The sequence below is a fragment of the Bufo bufo genome, chromosome 1 (genome assembly GCF_905171765.1).
Source record: "Bufo bufo chromosome 1, aBufBuf1.1, whole genome shotgun sequence".
NCBI lineage: Eukaryota > Metazoa > Chordata > Amphibia > Anura > Bufonidae > Bufo > Bufo bufo.
The window spans coordinates 343684585-343701020 of record NC_053389.1 but is presented as its reverse complement, the minus strand read 5'-3'; positions in this window follow the sequence as shown (position 1 = coordinate 343701020).

Genomic DNA, 16436 nt, shown 5'->3' with positions numbered 1-16436 from the left:
GCGTCACACGGAGGAGGACATGGGCGGGCTGGAGGGACGTGCTGGGCGGCGGCTGTGTATGAAGGTAGACGGAGCCTCTAGGTGCTAATGACGCCCACATAGCACCTAGAGGCTCATTAGCATATTTATAAAAGTTAGTTTTTTAGCTAAACCGCTGCCCCACAAGTGATTATAGTAGGATGGTTGGCCAGAGCAGACACTAGCAGATCGCTAGTGTCTGCCAGCTAATTATGTCATATGAAGTGATAGAAACCCTTTAAAGGAAAAGACATTAGCCTATGTGCGCTTTCATGGTGCCGGCCAACAGAGGGGCCAACACTTTTATCTATAATGTGCAAGCATGACCACCACTGATGGATTGCAGGGTGGTTGTAACTATGAAAATGTGTAGTCCTCCTATTGAACATAATGGGAACAGACTGGCTTTTTTTCCGGACTTTTCCAAAGAGTTCCAAAAAAGGAGATGTTCATTTATTGCGGTCAAAAAGCGCCTACAAGATGTCGCAGTGCGCGGACGGCCGTGGCGCGCTCGCGTCATCGGCGCGCCCGGCTTCGCCCGTTTCCGGGGCAACCACAATGGGGCTGAGTGCCGAGCTGCTCATTCGTCGCTCGGCTGTATTGGTATTCTGGAGTCATGTGATGATGGCCACGTCACATGACTCCACTAGCTCCCTATTTAAACAGGCAATCTGCTGGCCACAGATTGCATGTTATTGAGGTCCTTCCTGCATTTTACTTACCTGGTGTTCTGAACATCTGCTCGTGTTTTGACTTCCCTGCTGTCTCATCCCTTGGTCTTGGCGTTTCCATGGGTGTAGGAACCCCCAAAAATCTGGGGGGGACAGCATTTTTGCTCGCTGGGTATATTCTTATTCAGTAAACTGCGAGTTGTTCATATCGTTAAATTTTAAGTGTGTGTGTGTGTGTGTGTGTGTGTGTGAAAAACAATATGCAAAAGGAACAGTTCTTTGTTTATCAGGTCACAGAAATTAACCAAACGTTTGGCATATATTTCAGTTATTCCGGGTACTTTCTCTGGCTGCCCCCCCCTCCCCGGCGAAACAATAATCTCCCCTTATATATAATTTACTTACAGTTCTGAAGACTCAGGGGTGCTGGCTGGCTTGGCCGGGCAGAAGGAGTGTGGGAGACTGTGAGGCCTTTTTCTCCAAGCTGCTCCGGATCAGTGCTCTGGGCAGCTGGACTCCGGGCTGGAAGTGGGCACAGTAAGAAAAAAATTATTTTCATTACACCTCAGGTCAGACCACCAATCAGACCCCCAATGTTAATCAGACCTCAGCTAACAGCCCCAATAAGATCCCTAATGTTAATAAGACCTCAGATCACACCATAGCTCAGACCCCAATATGAATGACCCCCAATCAGAGCCCCATGCCTCATAGCAGCCCCCAGTGCCTCTCCAGCAGCCCCCAGTGCCTCTCCAGCAGCCCCCAGTGCCTCTGCAGCAGCCCCCCTGTGTCTCTCATCAGCCCCCCAGTGCCTCTCATCCGCCCCCCCCAGCGCCTCTCATCAGCCAGTAATAACAGCCCCCACAATTATGTGCCAGTAATACCAGGCCCCCCCCCCCCCATTATGAGCCAGGAATAAGAGCCCACCCAATCATGTGCCAGTAATAACAGCCCCCCCCAATCATGTGCCAGTAATAACAGCCCCCCCAATCATGTGCCAGTAATAACAGCCCCCCCAATCATGTGCCAGTAATAACAGCCTCCCAATCATGTGCCAATAATAACAGGGCCCCCCCATTATGTGCCCGTAATAACAGGGCCCCCCCAATCATGTGCCAGTAATAACAGGGCCCCCCCCCAATCATGTGCAGGTAATAACAGGCCCCCCCAATCATGTGCCAGTAATAACAGGGCCCCCCCCGATCATGTGCCAGTAATAACAGGGCCCCCCCAATCATGTGCCAGTAATAACAGGGCCCCCCAATCATTTGCCAGTAATAACAGGGCCCCCCAATCATGTGTCAGTAAAAACAGCCCCCCCAATCATGTGCCAGTAATAACAGGGCCCCCCCAATCATGTGCCAGTAATAACAGGGCCCCCCCAATCATGTGCCAGTAATAACAGGGCCCCCCCAATCATGTGCTAGTAATAACAGGACCCCCCAATCATGTGCCAGTAATAACATCCCCCCCAATCATGTGCCAGTAATAGCCTTCCAATCATATGCCAGTAATAACATCGCCCCCAATCATGTGCCAGTAATAGCCCCCCCAATCATGTGCCAGTAATAGCCCCCCAATCATGTGCCAGTAATAACAGCCCCCCCAATCATGTGCCAGTAATAACAGCCCCCCCAATCGTGTGCCAGTAATAACAGGGCCCCCCCCATTATGTGCCAGTAATAACAGGGCCCCCTGCCCCCCCATCATGTGCCAGTAATAACAGGGTACCCCAATCATGTGCCAGTAATAACAGCCCCCCCAATTATGTGCCAGTAATAACAGGGCCCCCCCATTATGTGCCAGTAATAACAGGGCCCCCACCCCATTATGTGGCAGTAATAACAGGGCCCGGCCCCCCCAATCATGTTCCAGTAAAACTAAGTATTGTATATATTTTAAAAAAAATTAACACTTATACTTACCTCTATGGAGCGATGCGATGCAGGCCTCTTCCGGCCTGTGTCCCGTGCTGTACGGCTCAGGCGGTGTGATGACGTCATCGCGCCGCCTACGCCTGCCTAGTGCCGGCAGCCTATCAGAGGAACAGGAAAGGGACACACCACTCCCCTGCTCCTCCGCACAGCCTTCTGTTTGCATCGCTGTCTTGAGGACGGAGATACAATCAGATCACTATGGAGATGAGCGCTTCCACAATGGAAGCGCTCATCTCAGTGCCCCGCCGCCGCCACACACATTGCCCCGCTGCGCTGCCGCTGGGGGGGATTTCACCATACCTTCCCCCCCCCGCATTATTTTCTGGGGGGGATCCGTCCCCCCGGTTCCTACGCCCATGGGCGTTTCCCCCTGATTTTGACTTTGGCTCCTTCATGACGATCCTCCGCTTGCTCCTCTGGTATCGTGTTGCTCTCTTGGTTTTGACTCAGCTTGTATGTTTGTCTGTCTTCCCTGCACTTACCTAAGTTAGGGTTTTTCAACCAGTTGTCCCTTGTCTCTAGGACTTGCGAGTAGAGTTGAGCGAACACCTGGATGTTCGGGTTCGAGAAGTTCGGCCGAACTTCCCGGAAATGTTCGGGTTCGGGATCTGAACCCGACCCGAACTTCGTCCCGAACCCCATTGAAGTCAATGGGGACCAGCACTAAAAAGGCTGTAAAACAGCCCAGGAAAGGGCTAGAGGGCTGCAAAAGGCAGCAAAATGTAGTTAAATCCCCTGCAAACAAATGTGGATAGGGAAATAAATAAAAATAAAAATAAAATAAATAAAAATTAACCAATATCAATTGGAGAGAGGTCCCATAGCAGAGAATCAGGCTTCATGTCAGCAGAGAATCAGTCTTCGTGTCATAGCAGAGAATCAGGCTTCACGTCAGCCAAAACTGGAACAGTCCATTGTCATATATTTAGGCCCCGGCACCCAGGCAGAGGAGAGAGGTCCCATAACATAGAATCTGGCTTCATGTCAGCAGAGAATCAGGCTTCATGTCATAGCAGAGAATCAGGCTTCATGTCATAGCAGAGAATCAGGCTTCACGTCACCCACCACTGGAACAGTCCATTGTCACATATTTAGGCCCAGGCACCCAGGCAGAGGAGAGAGGTCCCATAGCAGAGAATCTGGCTTCATGTCAGCAGAGAATCAGTCCTAATGTCATAGAAAAGAATGATGCTTCACGTCACCCAACATTGGAACAGTCCATTGTCACATATTTTAGGCCCAGGCACCCAGGCAGAGGAGAGAGGTCCCATAACAGAGAATCAGGCTTCACGTCACCCACCACTGGAACAGTCCATTGTCACATATTTAGGCCCCGGCACCCAGACAGAGGAGAGAGGTCCCATAACAGAGAATCTGGCTTCATGTCAGCAGAGAATCAGTCTTCATGTCATAGCAGAGAATCATGCTTCACGTCACCCACCACTGGAACAGTCCATTGTCACATATTTAGGCCCAGGCACCCAGGCAGAGGAGAGAGGTCCCATAGCAGAGAATCTGGCTTCATGTCAGCAGAGAATCAGTCTTCATGTCATAGCAGAGAATCATGCTTCACGTCACCCAACATTGAAACAGTCCATTGTCACATATTTTAGGCCCAGGCACCCAGGCAGAGGAGAGAGGTCCCATAACAGAGATTCAGGCTTCATGTCAGCGACTCAGCAGAGAATCAGTCTTCATGTCATAGCAGAGAATCAGGCTTCACGTCACCCACCACTGGAACAGTCCATTGTCACATATTTAGGCCCCGGCACCCAGGCAGAGGAGAGAGGTCCCATAACAGAGATTCAGGCTTCATGTCAGCAGAGAATCAGTCTTCATGTCATAGCAGAGAATCAGGCTTCACGTCACCCACCACTGGAACAGTCCATTGTCACATATTTAGGCCCAGGCACCCAGGAAGAGGAGAGAGGTCCCATAACAGAGATTCAGGCTTCATGTCAGCAGAGAATCAGTCTTCATGTCATAGCAGAGAATCAGGCTTCACGTCACGCACCACTGGAACAGTCCATTGTCACATATTTAGGCCCAGGCACCCAGGCAGAGGAGAGAGGTCCCATAACAGAGATTCAGGCTTCATGTCAGCGACTCAGCAGAGAATCAGTCTTCATGTCGTAGCAGAGAATCAGGCTTCATGTCACCCACCACTGGAACAGTCCACTGTCAGATATTTTTAGGCCCCGGCACCCAGACAGAGGAGAGGTTCATTCAACTTTGGGTTGCCCCGCAATATAATGGTAAAATGAAAATAAAAATAGGATTGAATGAGGAAGTGCCCTGGAGTACAATAATATATGGTTAAAGGGAGGTAGTTAATGTCTAATCTGCACAAGGGATGGACAGGTCCTGTGGGATTTATGCCTGGTTCATTTTTAGGAACGTCAGCTTGTCCACATTGGCTGTAGACAGACGGCTGCGTTTGTCTGTAATGACGCCCCCTGCCGTGCTGAATACACGTTCAGACAAAACGCTGGCCGCCGGGCAGGCCAGCACCTCCAAGGCATAAAAGGCTAGCTCTGGCCACGTGGACAATTTGGAGACCCAGAAGTTGAATGGGGGTGAACTATCAGTCAGTACGTGGAGGGGTGTGCACAGGTACTGTTCCACCATGTTAGTGAAATGTTGCCTCCTGCTAACACGTTCCGTATCAGGTGGTGGTGCAGTTAGCTGTGGCGTGGTGACAAAACTTTTCCACATCTCTGCCATGCTAACCCTGCCCTCAGAGGAGCTGGCCAAGACACAGCTGCGTTGGCGACCTCTTGCTCCTCCTCTGCCTTCGCCTTGGGCTTCCACTTGTTCCCTGTGACATTTGGGAATGCTCTCAGTAGCGCGTCCACCAACGTGCACTTGTACTCGCGCATCTTCCTATCACGCTCCAGTGCAGGAAGTAAGGTGAGCACATTGTCTTTGTACCGTGGATCCAGCAGGGTGGCCACCCAGTAGTCCGCACACCTTAAAATGTGGGCAACTCTGCTGTCGTTGCGCAGGCACTGCAGCATGTAGTCGCTCATGTGTGCCAGGCTGCCCAGAGGTAAGGACAAGCTGTCCTCTGTGGGAGGCGTATCGTCATCGTCCTGCGTTCCCCCCCAGCCACGCACCAGTGATGGGCCCGAGCTGCGTTGGGTGCCACCCCGCTGTGAACATGCCTCATCCTCCTCCACCTCATCCTCGTCCTCCTCGTCCTCCAGTAGTGGGCCCTGGCTGGCCACATTTGTACCTGGCCTCTGCTGTTGCAAAAAACCTCCCTCTGAGTCACTTCGAAGAGACTGGCCTGAAAGTGCTAAAAATGACCCCTCTTTCTCCTCCTCCTACTGGGCCACTTCCTCTTCCATCATCGCCCTAAGTGTTTTCTCAAGGAGACATAGAAGTGGTATTGTAACGCTGATAACGGCGTCATCGCCACTGGCCATGTTGGTGGAGTACTCGAAACAGCGCAACAGGGCACACAGGTCTCGCATGGAGGCCCAGTCATTGGTGGTGAAGTGGTGCTGTTCCACAGTGCGACTGACCCATGCGTGCTGCAGCTGAAACTCCACTATGGCTTTCTGCTGCTCGCACAGTCTGTCCAGCATGTGTAAGGTGGAGTTCTACCTGGTGGGCACGTCGCATATGAGGCGGTGAGCGGGAAGGCCGAAGTTACGCTGTAGCGCAGACAGGCGAGCAGCGGCAGGATGTGAACACCGGAAGCGCGAACAGACGGCCGGCACTTTATGCAGCGGCTCTGACATGTCGGGGTAGTTGCGAATGAAATTCTGTACCACCAAATTCAGCACATGCGCCAGGCAAGGGATGTGCGTCAAACCGGCTAGTCCCAGAGCTGCAACGAGATTTTGCCCATTATCGCACACCACCAGGCCGGGCTTGAGGCTCACCGGCAGCAACCACTCGTCGGTCTGTTGTTCTATACCCCGCCACAACTCCTGTGCGGTGTGGGGCCTGTCCCCCAAACATATGAGTTTCAGAACGGCCTGCTGACGTTTACCCCGGATGGGCTGAAGTTGGTGGTGAAGGTGTGTGGCTGACTGGATGAGCAGGTGGAAGAAGAGGAGGAGGAAGCTGAGTAGGAGGAGGAGGAGACAGGAGGCAAAGAATGTTGCCCTGCGATCCTTGGCGGCGGAAGGACGTGCGCCAAACAGCTCTCCGCCTGGGGCCCAGCCGCCACTACATTTACCCAGTGTGCAGTTAGGGAGATATAGCGTCCCTGGCCGTGCTTACTGGTCCACGTTTCTGTGGTTAGGTTGACCTTGTGTATCACAGAAGCCAACTACCTAAAATATAGCTTTTAATATAAACGTATTAAAAAATTACACAAAATCCCTCACGTGGGGACTAATAAACATACGACACTTACAAACAGACACTGGAGGCCAGTTGAAAGTGACAGACAGAGTGGCTGATCGTGATGGTACACCCACAAGACAAACCATCCGGGTCACTAGTGTATCCCTATGGTGTCCCTGACCTTAACTCAGCCCAGAGATGCACCCTGATGGTGGGAACACTCCGTCCCCGTGCCTAGCCTGTCTGTCCTTAGAAGGCCCTTGTAGCAAAAAGACCCATATGGATGTCCGGGTCCTGCATCAACGATAATAGAAAAATACTAGCAGAAATAACGGTTATTCCACAGCAGTCAATAAAGATAATAATCACAGCTGTGTAAATCAATTACCAACCATGTTGGAACGTGGTAGAAAAACGGCAAAAATTATCAAGATAGATAGCACTCTACCAACAGCATGAAGTATTATACTTTGTATGGAGTCTCTACACACGAGCAGAGATAACGGTTATTCCACAGCAGTTAATAAAGATGATATTCACAGCAGTGTAAATCAATGACCAGCCATGTTGGAACGTGCTAAAAGACGACAAAGATGATACAAACAATTTATCAAGATAGATAGCACTCTACCAACAATAAAAAGTATAACACTTAATTTGAAGTCTCAACGCGTTTCCCCTTCATTCCAAGGTTCATCAGGAGACTATATCAAGAAGTATGGAGAAAATAAATTGCTACTACAATGAAGCGGCTACATGGCACCTTTTCAAAAAAGGTAAAAGAAAGGAACCAAAATAGCTGGAGCACCCCGATGCTCATTTTTCAGCCCCCTGGAGTACCCCTGACTGCGGACCACTATATGGAGAGACCTCAGGACCGGATAAGTACAATAGATATATGACTTTTCATCCTTATCACCCTGTCCCCTCCTGCACTATCGTATTGGTCTACAATAGTGGAACACCGCCTCGGGGTGCCTCAGCTATTTTGGTTCCTTTCTTTTACCTTTTTTGAAAAGGTGCCATGTAGCCGCTTCATTGTAGTAGCAATTTATTTTCTCCATACTTCTTGATATAGTCTCCTGATGAACCTTGGAATTAAGGGGAAACGCATTGAGACTTCAAATTAAGTGTTATACTTTTTATTGTTGGTAGAGTGCTATCTATCTTGATAAATTGTTTGTATCATCTTTGTCGTCTTTTAGCACGTTCCAACATGGCTGGTCATTGATTTACACTGCTGTGAATATCATCTTTATTGACTGCTGTGGAATAACCGTTATCGCTGCTCGTGTGTAGAGACTCCATACAAAGTATAATACTTCATGCTGTTGGTAGAGTGCTATCTATCTTGATAATTTTTGCAGTTTTTCTACCACGTTCCAACATGGTTGGTAATTGATTTACACAGCTGTGATTATTATCTTTATTGACTGCTGTGGAATAACCGTTATTTCTGCTAGTATTTTTCTATTATCGTTGATGCAGGACCCGGACATCCATATGGGTCTTTTTGCTACAAGGGCCTTCTAAGGACAGACAGGCTAGGCACGGGGATGGAGTGTTCCCACCATCAGGGTGCATCTCTGGGCTGAGTTAAGGTCAGGGACACCATAGGGATACACTAGTAACCCGGATGGTTTGTCTTGTGGGTGTACCATCACGATCAGCCACCCTGTCTGTCACTTTCAACTGGCCTCCAGTGTCTGTTTGTAAGTGTCGTATGTTTATTAGTCCCCACGTGAGGGATTTTGTGTAATTTTTTAATACGTTTATATTAAAAGCTATATTTTAGGTAGTTGGCTTCTGTGATAAACTCTTCTATGTACAACTACCTACCACGCATTGAATTAGGTGGACCTTGCCACAGATGGCGTTGTGCAGTGCACACTTGATTTTATCGGATACTTGGTTGTGCAGGGAAGGCACGGCTCTCTTGGAGAAGTAGTGCCGGCTGGGAACAACATACTGTGGGACAGCAAGCGACATGAGCTGTTTGAAGCTGTCTGTGTCCACCAGCCTAAATGACAGCATTTCATAGGCCAGTAGTTTAGAAATGCTGGCATTCAGGGCCAGGGATCGAGGGTGGCTAGGTGGGAATTTACGCTTTCTCTCAAATGTTTGTGAGATGGAGAGCTGAACACTGCCGTGTGACATGGTTGAGATGCTTGGTGACGCAGGTGGTAGTGTTGGTGGTACATCCCATGTTTGCTGGGCGGCAGGTGCCAACGTTCCTCCAGAGGCGGAGGAAGAGGCCGAGGCGGCGGCAGCAGCAGAAAAGGCCGAGGCGGCAGCAGCAGAAGAGGTAGCAGGGGGAGCCTGAGTGACTTCCTTGTTTTTAAGGTGTTTACTCCACTGCAGTTCATACTTTGCATGCAGGTGCCTGGTCATGCAGGTTGTGCTAAGGTTCAGAACGTTAATGCCTCGCTTCAGGCTCTGATGGCACAGCGTGCAAACCACTCGGGTCTTGTCGTCAGCACATTGTTTGAAGAAGTGCCATGCCAGGGAACTCCTTGAAGCTGCCTTTGGGGTGCTCGGTCCCAGATGGCGGCGGTCAGTAGCAGGCGGAGTCTCTTGGCGGCGGGTGTTCTGCCTTTGCCCACTGCTCCCTCTTTTGCTACGCTGTTGGCTCGGTCTCACCACTGCCTCTTCCTCCGAACTGTGAAAGTCAGTGGCACGACCTTCATTCCATGTGGGGTCTAGGACCTCATCGTCCCCTGCATCGTCTTCCACCCAGTCTTGATCCCTGACCTCCTGTTCAGTCTGCACACTGCAGAAAGACGCAGCAGTTGGCACCTGTGTTTCGTCATCATCAGAGACGTGCTGAGGTGGTATTCCCATGTCCTCATCATCAGGAAACATAAGTGGTTGTGCGTTAGTGCATTCTATCTCTTCCACCCCTGGGGAAGGGCTAGGTGGATGCCCTTGGGAAACCCTGCCAGCAGAGTCTTCAAACAGCATAAGAGACTGCTGCATAACTTGAGGCTCAGACAGTTTCCCTGATATGCATGGGGGTGATGTGACAGACTGATGGGCTTGGTTTTCATGCGCCATCTGTGCACTTTCTGCAGAAGACTGGGTGGGAGATAATGTGAACGTGCTGGATCCACTGTCGGCCACCCAATTGACTAATGCCTGTACCTGCTCAGGCCTTACCATCCTTAGAACGGCATTGGGCCCAACCAAATATCGCTGTAAATTTTGCTGGCTACTGGGACCTGAGGTAGTTGGTTCACTAGGACGTGTAGCTGTGGCAGAACGGCTACGTCCTCTCCCAGCACCAGAGGGTCCACTAACACCACCACGACCATGTCCGCGTCCCTTACTAGATGTTTTCCACATTGTTACCGTTCACCACAATAAGAAAAATATTATTCGGGCCAATGTATTGAATTCAAATTCAGGCCTTTTTTTACAGACACCTAACACTATCTGGCTATCTATTAAAGTACCGTATTACACTAATACAGGCACAGCAGTATTGACAGATTTAGCTGAATATAAATTTGAGGCCTATTATTTTGGCGCTGGGTGACAGGTATACGTTTACGGACAGAATTAGACTTGGAATTGCACAGTAGCGTGTGTGTGAAGTTATTGAAAATAACCCTATCTGCACCTTGAATCTTATATACCCTTTTAGGGATAGATTTAAAGTAGGCCTGATACAGCAGAAACCACTAATTTAGAGAATTGCAAAATTGGGAATTGTATTTCAACCCAGAACAAAAACTGTGCTTTGACGGACACTAAATAACTTGACAAGCTAAAGCAATAATGACAGATTTCGATGAATATAAATTTGAGGCCTATTTTTTAGGCGCTGGGTGACAGGTATACGTTTACACACAGAATTAGACTTGGAATTGCACAGTAGCGTGTGTGTGAAGTTATTGAGAATAACCCTATCTGCACCTTGAATCTTATATACCCTTTTAGGGATAGATTTAAAGTATGCCTGATACAGCAGAAACCACTAATTTAGAGAATTGCAAAATTGGGAATTGTATTTCAACCCAGAACAAAAACTGTGCTTTGACGGACACTAAATAACTTGACCAGCTAAAGCAATAATGACAGATTTGGATGAATATAAATTTGAGGCCTATTTTTTAGGCGCTGGGTGACAGGTATACGTTTACACACAGAATTAGACTTGGAATTGCACAGTAGCGTGTGTGTGAAGTTATTGAGAATAACCCTATCTGCACCTTGAATCTTATATACCCTTTTAGGGATAGATTTAAAGTAGGCCTAATACAGCAGAAACCACTAATTTAGAGAATTGCAAAATTGGGAATTGTATTTCAACCCAGAACAAAAACTGTGCTTTGACGGACACTAAATAACTTGACCAGCTAAAGCAATAATGACAGATTTGGATGAATATAAATTTGAGGCCTATTTTTTAGGCGCTGGGTGACAGGTATACGTTTACACACAGAATTAGACTTGGATATGCACAGTAGCGTGTGTGTGAAGTTATTGAGAATAACCCTATCAGCACCTTGAATCTAATATACCCTTTTAGGGATAGATTTAAATAACCACACTATTGATGGTTAAAAGGACTTGGTGGCAGCTTGCCCCTGATGTAGGATATAGCCAAAAAATAACCACACTATTGATGGTTAAATGGACTTGGTGGCAGCTTGCCCCTGATGTAGGATATAGCCAAAAAATAACCACACTATTGATGGTTAAATGGACTTGGTGGCAGCTTGCCCTTGATGTAGGATATAGCAAAAAATAACCACATTATTGATGGTTAAATGGACTTGGTGGCAGCTTGTGCTGGCGCAACACAAGCCACAAAATGGCCGCCGATCACCCCAGAAAAAAGTGACTGAAAAACGCTCTGGGCAGCCTAAAAACAGTGAGAAATTGAATAGCAGCAGTTCAATGATCCACAGCTGTAGATCGATCACTGTCTTAAGTGTTTTGGAGGAGTTAATCACTGCCTAATCTCGCCCTAACATCGCAGCTGCAACCTCTCCCTACACTTGTATCAGCAGAGTGACGTGCAGCGCTACGTGACCCAAGCTTATATAGAGGCTGGGTCACATGCTGCACTGGCCAATCACAGCCATGCCAATAGTAGGCATGTCTGTGATGGCCTCTTGGGGCAAGTAGTATGACGCTTGTTGATTGGCTGCTTTGCAGCCTTTCAAAAAGCGCCAAGAAAGCGCCGAACACCGAACCCGAACCCGGACTTTTACGAAAATGTTCGGGTTCGGGTCCGTGTCACGGACACCCCAAAATTCGGTACGAACCCGAACTATACAGTTCGGGTTCGCTCATCCCTACTTGCGAGGCAAGTAGGCAGGGACAGGGGTGCGGGTTGAGCTCAGTGGTCACTTACCCACTCCCTGTGTGCGTGACACAAGAAAAGGATATTAAGTATTCAATTGTTTATCCAGCTAAACTTCGGATCATCTTTGAGGATGGAACTAATTTTTTTGTTACCTCGGACCTGGCTATGGATTGGCTTGATCGAAATAACATTTGATTAACCTGTTTTCTTTCCTTTTTCATGCTTTGCAGTAATGGTGGGGCTGGTTAGCTGTGAGATGGGGAGGGATGGTCATAGTTGAGAGATCTGTTGCAGAATGTGGCTGTTCAATTGGATTGGGGAGATAGGGGTGGGTTGTGATGCGTCTCATAAGGATAGTGGGAAGGAGGATGGGTTTGTTAAAAACCTCCATAGGTAGGGAGTTTTTTTTTCAATTTGATGTCGGTTAGAATTCTTACTTGGAATGTTCAGGGATTGAGGGATAAGCTAAAGAGACAAGCGGTCTTTGACCTGGTGCGGAGACATCTACCAGCGATTGTTTGCCTGGTGGAAACCCATCTGTCTGATGATACTTCCATTTGAATCGCCAGGGCATGGGCTGCGCAGACGTATAACTCTAGGTTTACTAGTCACTCTAGAGGAGTGACAATTTTTATTCATAGGGCAATTGATTTTGTCTGCGAGGCATCCTCTGTTTTTGAGAATGGGAGATTAGTTTTTTTTATATTGTAAACTTGCAGGAAAATTAGCTTTTCTTTATATTCCAACTCCTTTCTCTCTGTATGTGCTTAACTCCTTGCTATCTTTTATGGATCAATGGCCTGAGATCTGTTAATTGTAAGTAAAATACAGTGCAGTACCATATATATTGTACTATACTGTATTATACAGACATCAGACCCACTGGATCTTCAAGAACCAAGTGGGTCTGGGTAAAAAAAAAAGTAAAAAAAAGTGAAAAAAAAGTAAAAATCAAAAAACACATTTATCACTGATTAAAAATTAAAAAAATAAAATTCACTACACATGTTTGGTATCGCCGCGTCCATAACGACCTGATCTATAAAACGGTCATTTTACTTTACCCGAACGGTGAACGCCATAAAAATAAAAAATAAAAAACTATGATGAAATTGAAATTTTGCCCACCTTACTTCCCAAAAAAAGGTAATAAAAGTGATCAAAAAAGTCGCATGTACGCCAAAATTGTAACAATCAAACCATCATCTCATCCCGCAAAAAATGAGACCCTACTTAAGATAATCGCCCAAAAACTGAAAAAACTATGGCTCTTAGACTATGGAAACACTAAAACATCATTTTTTTTGTTTCAAAAATGAAATCATTGTGTAAAACTTACATAAATAAAAAAAAAGTATACATATTAGGTATCTCCGCGTCCGTATCGACCGACTCTATAATAATATCACATGACCTAACCCCTCAGGTGACCACCGTAAAAAAAAAAAAAAAAAAACGGTGTAAAAGAAGGCATTTTTTGTCATCTTACGTCACAAAAAGTGTAATAGCAAGCGATCAAAAAGTCATATGCACCCCAAAATAATGCAAATCAAACCGTCATCTCATCCCGCAAAAAATGAGACCCTACTTAAGATAATCGCCCAAAAACTGAAAAAACTATGGCTCTTAGACTATGGAGACACTAAAACTTTTTTTTGTTTTAAAAATGAAATCATTGGGTAAAACTTACATAAATTAAAAAAATTGAATACATATTAGGTATCGCCGCGTCCGTGACGATTTGCTCTATGAAATTACCCCATGATCTAACCTGATCTAAAAGTGTAATATGGAGCAACCAAAAATCATATGTACCCTAAACTAGTACCAACAAAACTGCCACCCTATCCTGTAGTTTCTAAAATGGGGTCACTTTTCTGGAGTTTCTACTCTAGGGGTGCATCAGGGGGGCTTCAAATGGGACATGGTGTCAAAAAACCAGTCCAGCAAAATCTGCCTTCCAAAAACCGTATGGCATTCCTTTCCTTCTGCGCCCTGCCGTGTGCCCGTACAGCAGTTTACAACCACATATGGGGTGTTTCTGTAAACTACAGAATCAGGGCCATAAATAATGAGTTTTGTTTGGCTGTTAACCCTTGCTTTGTAACTGGAAAAAAAATATTAAAATGGAAAATCTGCCAAAAAATTGAAATTTTGAAATTGTATCTCTATTTTCCATAAAATCTTGTGCAACACCTAAAGGGTTAACAACGTTTGTAAAATCAGTTTTGAATACCTTGAGGGGTGTAGTTTCTTAGATGGGGTCACTTTTATGGAGTTTTTACTCTAGGGGTGCATCAGGGGGCTTCAAATGGGACATGGTGTCAAAAAAACTGTCCAGCAAGATACAGTCTTGTTTGGCTGTTAACCCTTGCTTTGTTAGTGGAAAAAATGGGTTAAAATGGAAAATTAGGCAAAAAAATGAAATTCTCAAATTTTATCCCCATTTGCCAATAACTCTTGTGCAACACCTAAAGGGTTAACGAAGTTTGTCAAATCAGTTTTGAATACCTTGAGGGGTGTAGTTTATAGAATGGGGTCATTTTTGGGTGGTTTCTATTATGTAAGCCTCGCAAAGTGACTTCAGAGCTGTAGTGGTCCCTAAAAATTGGGTTTTTGTAAATTTCAGAAAAATTTCAAGATTTGCTTCTAAACTTCTAAGCCTTGTAACATCCCCAAAAAATAAAATATCATTCCCAAAATAATTCAAACATGAAGTAGACATATGGGGAATGGTAAGTCATCACATTTTTTGGGGGTATTACTATGTATTACAGAAGTAGAGAAACTGAAAATTTGATATTTGCTAATTTTTCCAAATTTTTGGTAAATTAGGTATTTTTTTTATGCAAAAAAAATGATATTTTTGGACTTCATTTTACCAGTGTCATGAAGTACAATATGTGACGAAAAAACAATCTCAGATAAGTCAAAGCGTTTTAAAGTTATCACCACTTAAAGTGACACTGGTCAGATTTGCAAAAAATGGCCTGGTCCTTAAGGTGAAATAAGGCTGTGTCCTTAAGGGGTTAAGGCCTTCATGAGGAGAATTTATTTTAGTAATATTGCTAATTTAAGGAAGGGGAATGGCACCACTGAGAAAAAGCTGAAAGAACTAGCGGAATTAGCTACACAATTCTTCTATAGGAATAAGACAGAAGAAAATAGGAGAGTTATGCAGAAGGCTAGTCAAGCCTACTCCGATTTTTTTATTGGAGAAGGCTCAACAAAGGTTATTCTTTAATGGTCAAAAATATTTTCAGAGTCAGGCCGTCCTGGAAAACTGTTATCTACAGTGATCTCGATTCAAAAGAAAAAAAAAAACATATAGATAATATTCTTCTAACTAATGGTAAACTAGTTAATGGACAGGATCTTATAGAGAGAACCTTTCTGGATCATTTTACCAAAATATATAAAGCGGATACTAATATTATGGATGAAATGATGGATTCCTATTTGGATGCCATCTCCTTCCCAGTTATTACTGATGTTCAAAGGGAGGAGCTTGAGGTGGATTTTTCTATCCAGGAATTGGAAGTGGCAATTTAAAGCATGTTCTGGTAACTCCTCTCCTGAGATAGATGGATTCCCATATGAATTGTACAGTAAATATAGGGAAGTTATTCTTCCTAGGCTCCTGAGGGTATTTGCTGAATCGCTGGAGGATGAGAGTCTACCAGAATCAACGACAGAAGCTGTAATAATATTAATCCTGAAAAAAGACCAATATCACTATTAGATGTGAAGCTTCTCTCAAGGATTCTGGCTACAAGGCTTTCTAAGGTCATCCCTTCTATTATTCATCCAGACCAGAATGGTTTTATTCCAAATAAGGGTAGCCATTTTAATCTTCACCGGTTGCTTACGCAATATTCAATCTCCCAAGGGGACCTCTCGCTCCATCCTGTCTTTAGATGCCTCTAGGGCCTTTGACAGTGGGGATTCCTCAGAAATGTTCTGGGTAGGATGGGTTTTGGAGATAGATTTATTGATATGATAAAATTATTATATAGATCTTCTTCAGCGAGGCTGAATATTAATGGAATCTTGACATCTAAATAATTTTCACTGAGAGCAACTTCTAAAACTTAACCTTTATTCTACTTAGATAAGATTAAAATATTTGGTCCAAACAGGATCCTGATAATTGTAGTACGAAAAAAGCTGTCAAAACAATGGACGGTCAGGAGAATC